Genomic DNA, 8,159 nt, shown 5'->3' with positions numbered 1-8,159 from the left:
GTGAAAATAATATTGAGGTTCTTGAAGCAGAAGAAACAACACTTCTGTCTTGTGAAAGGACAAGACAGGGACTAGCTATAAAAAAAAGCAACAAATTTGATCGATTTTAATTAAAACGAGATTTCTATACATTAGTTTTTCATGTTTGAGGTCGGGAGACAAGAGAAAGGTGTGGGAGAAAGGAGAAAAGGGGCAGGAGAAAGGAGGGAAGGGACGGGAGAAAGGAGAAAGGTACCCCCTGTCCGCCCCCTCATTATTTGAAAACTGCATGTTGATTTAAGATGAACATCGAACATAACTTGTACTTTATAGTGCTAAACAATTGGGAACAAATGAAATAAATCTTCAAGTGATCCGTTCTCAAGTTTTCATCTGGATACCACCATGGGACGGTCAGACAGATGGAAGTACGGATGGATACCCAACCATGTAATACTTCTCTACATCGCGCCCAAAATGGCAAGGTCGTTTTAAGCGTGGGTGAAGTCGGAGGTCGTTTTTTCCAAATTTTACAGGTCGCAGGTCGTTTTCAGAAGGCCCTCAGGTCGGAAGTCGCCTCTAAAAAGCCCGGAGGTCGCAGGTCGTTTTTGACCCTGCGGGAGCCTCATACCGTTTAGTAAGCTATAAAAGGTTTGTTTTGCATTGTGTGCAAAAGAAAGATGCATCAATGATGATCTGAGATAAGTGTTTGATGTTTAGATTATCAAAACGGACTTTTCTTAATGACAAAATATTTTGGCAAAAATTATCCAAAATCAATGTATTGCACCAACCTGGGACATGACATATAAAAATGGATCTCACACTTAACTCCGAAACATATAAATGAATCAAAATTCAAAAACATACAAGACTAACAAAGGCCAGAGGTTCCTGACTTGGGACAGGCTCAAAAATGCGGCGGGGTTAAACATGTTTTGTGAGTTCGCAACCCTACCCTATACTTCTAGCCAATGTAGAATAAACAAACACACAGCAATACGCACAGTAAAACTCAGTTTTAAAGGAGTTCGAGTCCGATGTTAGAATAGGTAACAGAAGAAACTAAGCAAAATGACAATGATCAACATAAATTAACAAAGGACTACTAGCAGTTACTGACATGCCAGCTCCAGACCTCAATTAAACTGACTGAAAGATTATGTCTTCATCATATGAAAATCAAGCACAATCCCTCCAGTCAGGGGTTTAGTATTAGTTTAAACATATTTTATTTACTCAACGTAAAATGGATTGGACACAAGTAAACCATACTTATGAAGTCCGCTCCGAATAACAATAAGTAACAATACAATATAGAGGTTTAATATCATACCATCATAAAATATACGAGAAGAACATAACCCATATCATGCCAACAACTGGTTTTAGAAGAGAGGTTTTTATTTACGATGCAAAGACCCTATGAGTGAATCAATATTAATTCCAAAAAAATGCCATATCTAATGACATGACAACAGTATCGTAACTTTATCCCTTCTGAATAAGTCTGTTTAAAGATTTGGTTAGCCTTTGAGGTGAATGACGACATTTTTGTGCTTTGTATAGAATATTACCATAAAAGATGGGATGTGAAATACCTGAACGTATAAGATGTCTGCACGTTGATTTATATTTACGAATGATGTCTTTATACCGATGATAAAATTTAGTAAATGTTTTGACAAGTTTGTGATATTATACTCTTCCCAACACCAACCCACCAAAACAGCTGTCTGTCTCTCACTTATTGTGTTATCTGACACTGTACTCTGAAGTCATTTTCGAGATTTCCCCGATTTAAATAATATGATTTCGTTCATGCCGTGAACATTTTTTTCTCGATCAATTCTTTATTTGATATACACTCAAAGGACGACATTTGGAAATAAATGCTTTCAATACTTATCCTATAATTCTATAAGTACTCTCAGAAGTCCATCAATGAACTTCTGGTACCTTTTAACATTGTCAGTATTGTTTTATCTGTCTTATTTTTCCTAGGACGCCTATCCGGCATAGTTGATATCTTTTACAATTTCCGTCTCAGTTTCTCAACTTACTAGAGATATTTGAACTTAGTCATATAGAATATAAATTTTTCAATCAGTTTTTACGCCTCGCTTACGATAGTACGGGTATAATGTTTCTCAGGTTAAAGCCTTTTAAAAGATATTAAGCCAATGGTGAACCACATTAAACGAGAGATAGCTTAGAAGACTTTCCAAAAGAGTTGCTAAAATCACCATTAACTGACCCTGTTTGGAAGAAAATTGAACTAAAGAATATAGAGAATTGATTTAAAATAGACCTATCCATTCTTCTGTAATAGGATTTTTAATATTTCCATAATTGAAATATGAGTAAAAGTGCATTTAAGCGGTAGCTCATTGGTTCCTTTATCATTAAGTCAATGCCACTCCTAGTGGAGGTTTCTCCCCGAGGGTATCACCAGCCCAGTAGTCAGTACTTCTGTGTTGACATGAATTATCATTGATATGGTCATAATTATAAATTAACTGTTTATAAAACTGAATTTTTCGAAATACTAAGGATTTTCTACTCCAAGAATAGATTACCTTAGCTGTATTTGACAAAACCTTTCGGAATTTGGGGTTCTCAATACTCTTCAACCTCGTACTTTTTTGTCCTTTTTAACTTTTTTTATTAGAGCGTTTATTGTACCAATTATTTTCTCAGCAGATGACAAATATACACAATTCTAAATATAATCAGTTGCGTTTACAAAATAGACTGTTGTGCTAATTGGTCAATTATATATATATACTTTTTTATAAATTTTGTGTATGTTTTTGTCATGTGTTTTGTACTGCTGTTTCTTTTTATGCATTAGGTAATGTATATTTAATTGTTCACAACATTATCACTTATGTAGGGAAAACAACAGTTACGTCAGAAAGAGCAGTTCCCTGACCTCCGTTTTGAACCAAACTGAATTGAACTAAGTTTATGCCCAACTAGTCTCGGTAACAAGTCTATCTGCCAACAAAACTATAGGTGCTTATAAAGTCTACTTAATTTTGACTTTTGGATAGTTGTCTCATTTGCAACCAAACAACATCTCTGTAATCTATACATTTAATGTAAGGGGGTCATAGGAAGCAGAATTATATTCTTAACAACCATATACTCGTGCATAGTCACCTAAACAAAGATCGTTTGTCTCTCACTCATTTTGTTCATCTTTCCTTGAGTTATCTTTTTATCATTTTTTTTTAGAATAATGAAAAGAGATTCTTTTGTGTATCAGTATAATTCTTTTTAAAGTATATGCCAAATTAGGGTTTGGACCAGATTTTGCTGTTCACTAGACTTTTATACTAAAACTGGATATATTTTCAAAAGGAATACGACCTCTTCACCCCTGAATCCGCCACTGCACCCGTCCTTTCCAGATCCCCTGATATCACTGCAAGTATATATTTTGTTTGAACCAAAGAAGTTCAAGAAAAACAAAGAAAAAAAAAACCAAAAACTAACTGTCATTCCTTTCTTACTGCACATATATACTGTCTAGAACTAGTGTAAGGAATATTTTACATTGTAAATGTGCTTATGTAACTAATGTAAACTTGTACGGTTATTATAAGCGTAAATTGTATCACAAAAATTATAGAAACGTGCATGACCATTAACAACTAGATCTAAAACAATATGATTGAAAAACAGAAATAACTTTTTTGATTGTATACGATGACGATTATTTTGCAATTGTGAACTATTTTTGAAATAATATAATTACAACACTGATTGGTGATAATTGGTTTGTAGTTTGCTATTTGTAGTTCTCTCCGGTTTATACGTGATTTACAACAGAAGTACGTAAGTACGTATATAATTCGACTGTCGCTAAAGGAAGCGGTTATCGCCAACCGATCAACCAGTGAATCGGTTTCTATGATACTGAAATGATTTATATTCTAATATGACGTTCTTCAAACGCTTTGAGTACCCACCCGTGATGAAATATGAATATATTGATGTCAGCTGATCGGCAACGTCATGATTTGTTTGGGCTGTTCCGATCATACTCTCACGTAATATGCTTTTTTATGAATGAGCTACCCGACGTCAATTGGTGTAAATGACGTCATTGAACGATGACGTAATATAATTTACGGGAAAATGCACGGTTGTGAAACTGAAAGTCGTCAAAACAAGGAAAAATAAACAAACGATAATAAAATTTGTTAAAAGCCATTTATTTTTACATATAAGTAAGATTATCATTTAAATTCACCCAAACCTATCTAAATACGTTATTTTAAATAGTTTAAGCATGTCAATAGTTCAGTTTTCTCCGTTCTTTTACGTCAATATTAATAGGGTGTTTAATAACGGGAACGGCAAATGTTTGCCTTCACCTAGAGCGATTCGATCCAAAAGAATTGCCGTATTTGTCCTATTAGAATAGAAACAATTCATGTGGGCTTGAATTTATACTGATTTGACCACGAGTTTGCCCTTTATGCCGATATTTTACCCCTCGCTATCGCTCGTGGTAAAATATTAGGCATAAAGGACCAACCCGTGGTAAAATCAGTATAAATTCAAGCCCCCGTGAATTATTTCTTAAACAAATCTTTTTTTGAGATAATTTCTATGTAGTTTGCTATTCGTAGTTCTCTACGCTGCATGTATACATGATTGTATTGTTACAGATTACCAATTAAAGAAGGTACGTACTTATGCAATTCGATGGTCGCTAAAGGAAGCAGTTATCGGCAAACAATCAGCCAATGGATTTTTTTTTTTTGAAAAAGGAGAGAAGATTCCAAAGTGATTCCACGCTTGGGGAAAACAGATAGCATGATGGCGAATATAAAAATATGAACAGACAAGCATAACACATGAGCGAAGGCATACCCAAAACAACATATTTGTATAAAAAATTTTGTAGCAAAATGTCTTTTTGGATACGACTACGGCCCATATCAAATTATTAATGACTGATCTAAAAAAATATCTATTTTTCAGTTTTGCATAACATGCGAGAAGCTAAAAGCTTAAAGCAAATATGTCAGAATCTAAAATATCCGACTGACGATGTCTTGTGAACATCTGAAGGATGTTATCTAGATTGATTTCTTTAATTTTTAAAATTTCCTTATTCAAGGGGTAAAAATTGCGAATATCATGATACATTTTCTTCGGAATATTTTAAAACTGCATTTTTTTCCTTTTGTGTTTGATATTGCTTACCGATAAAACTGATCCCTCTCTCTCTCTCTCTCTTGACCCTAGTTTTTAACAATGAAAAGACATATATTAAATGTAATTAAAAAAAATCAAAATGAATATGAATAGCATTTTTACTTTCAAGTGTATTAGAACTTTATGTATAGTTTTGAGTCAAATATTATAAGAATGGACACGTTTGGCCTGAGGAGGTTATGTTGACACTTACATTGGACTTCTACTTCCTTATGACCGGACAATACTTCGACGGACACATTAAGGTACGGATTTAGATTTAATTTTACAGTAAAATATTGTTAAAAAACTCGTTTGAAGAAAAAAGATAAGATTACTATAAAATAATTTAAGCAGTTTTAAGTTTTCTTATTAAAGAGGATGGGAATAATATAAAAAAAAAAAACTGTATTACAAGGATTTATTCGACATTTTTTTATCCTATCAACTGTTTTTTTTTTTGTTCAATTTTTGTCATCTTCATCGCACTATCAATACGCTTTGGATATATAAAGTTTGAATAGTGCAATATAACATCTACTAATTTAAGCGACTTTACTAATGAATAAGTCAAGACAGATTTTAAATAACCAATAAAAAAATAACAAATTTGATGAAACAATAAGCAGATAGAAGTTTATCAAACAATAAGTAAAGACAGATTTTATTAAACAATAAGTAAAGACAGATTTTATTAAACAATAAGTAAAGACAGATTTTATTAAACAATAAGTAAAGACAGATTTTATCAAACAATAAGTAAAGACAGGTTTTATGAAACAATAAGTAAAGACAGGTTTAATGAAACAATAAGTAAAGATAGTGGTCAATGCAGGTCGTCTTAACAAATCATATGATATACATATAAATAAATATTTAATTTATTTTGGAATAATTTTGTAATAAATATGAGACTGTGAACTCTTGTCACCATTTTCATGTCTAGAATGTACATAGAACTTGTTTCAGTAATATGTCCTTTCGAGTGTATAATTAAAAATTGGTTTTGTTTCTATAATATGCACATATACATTTTCCCCAAGGTAGGAGCTTTTTTTTTTTCTTTCTTTTTTTTTTTAATTTAAAATTTCTTTATTTCCATTAGTTGCTTGTTACAATGTCTTCAACAGGTCCAAGCTTCTTGTGAAGAATAAGTATAATTTTCAATTCTATTATATTAATAAATAAAACATCAATCTAATAACTGTTTTTTCACATTAACTAAGAATTTAACTTCTTCTAACTTCTTTGTATAATACATTCGTTTTGTAAATTCTCTAACAACAACAAAAATACATCAAGTCCTTTCATTTTCTGATCAGATACATAGTAGGATTTATAAAATGAAAATCCAATAATAGTTATAAGATAGTTAAAGCCAAAGTAATATTTATCTGATATTTTATAGCCAAAAACAATATCTTTTTATGTGATAGCTTTTTCTATATTTACTTTTTGCAATACATTATGAATTTTTCTCCAAAAATTGTTTAAAAAAGAACACGATATAAAATAATGATGATAATCTTCTTCCGTAAAGCATTTGTTACATAAATCAGTGTCTGTTACCTTCCATCTAAACAATAACTTCTTAGTAGGTAATATACTTTGTAAAAGTTTCCATCGATACATCTTCAATTTATTTTCTTCTAAATAGTAAAAAATAAAGTTGTACAATGGTTTCAAATGAAATTCTGTCTGTAATGGTAATACATTTAACCATACATTTATACCAATCGGTTTCACAACCTTTTTCTTTACTAATCTGTCATATAATAACTTATTTGACAAAAAAGAAATGTCAATATAATTACCACTTATTGACAAACATTGTCTTTTAACATTGACTCTACTTCTCGTGGAATTCTCTGATCTAAGACATTGTAACCAATCTTTTGGAATTGCGTTTTTTAAGGATGTTAACTCAGCTATCCAGTTGGATTTATTATTTTTCTTAGTGCCATGCCTTTTTGCTTTTTTGTTTGTTTTGTTTGTTGTTTTGTTTTTGTTTTGTTTTGGTGGTTTTTATTTGTTTTTGTATGTTTTTTGCCTTTGTTTTTGTATATTTTTTTGTCTTTGTTTTTGTGTGTTTTTTGTTTTTGTTTCTGCAGTGGACACTGTTTATGTAGGTTGAGATAAAACTGAAATCTAAAATACAAATCAATTCTTAAATATACCAAACGCATGCATAATTAATGAACAGTTTTGATCTTTCTGTTGACAGTTGTAGGGTCAAGATGGTGTTATTGCAGTTGAAATCAACAACAGAAATATTGATGTAATTATCTCATATTGATACACATGGAAGAGATGAAGAAATATCTGAATAGACTCATAATCTTGCTTGTGTTGTCTTTGTTTTTTCTGTCAATTCATAGTGAGTTTTTTTTTAAATTAACAACCGCCATGAACTGCATTGATATCTAACAATTATTTCATATTAGTGCTGTAATATGTTTTTCGATTGGCATTTAAGAAGTAACATTGTATACAAATAAAGTGTACGCACTAGATTTAAATGTGTGCTTTCTTAAATGAAATAAGGGCAATAGATTCTTTTACATAGGGCTATATTTCCAAGTATGAATTCTGCCAAAGGGACGAATTATGTAGCGTTATTGACCAGTCTTATGGATACGGCCTATTTACAAGTAATTATTGTATTAAGTGTGCAATGTACCGAGGGCCGTTTAGCTGTTTATTGACTCTTCGGTCATTTGCTAAAAAGTATATAAAGACTGAAGTGAAGTGGAGTACCAACAAAATATATATATCATTATATTCGATAAAGTTTACTAAGATTTCGATAATAAAACGATCGACTAACTTTGTAGAACTTAGTACTTCATATATGTATGGTCACTTGTATATGGATGAAATATTTGCTTGTAATATTTGCTAATGGACTTTAACAATGCAACAATTATCCACCAATCTCGCAAAAGAACCGACATTTAATGTTACGT

The sequence above is a fragment of the Mytilus californianus genome, unplaced genomic scaffold, assembly GCF_021869535.1.
Source record: "Mytilus californianus isolate M0D057914Y unplaced genomic scaffold, xbMytCali1.0.p SCAF_5, whole genome shotgun sequence".
Classification (NCBI taxonomy): domain Eukaryota; kingdom Metazoa; phylum Mollusca; class Bivalvia; order Mytilida; family Mytilidae; genus Mytilus; species Mytilus californianus.
Note: the sequence above shows the minus strand (reverse complement) of the source record.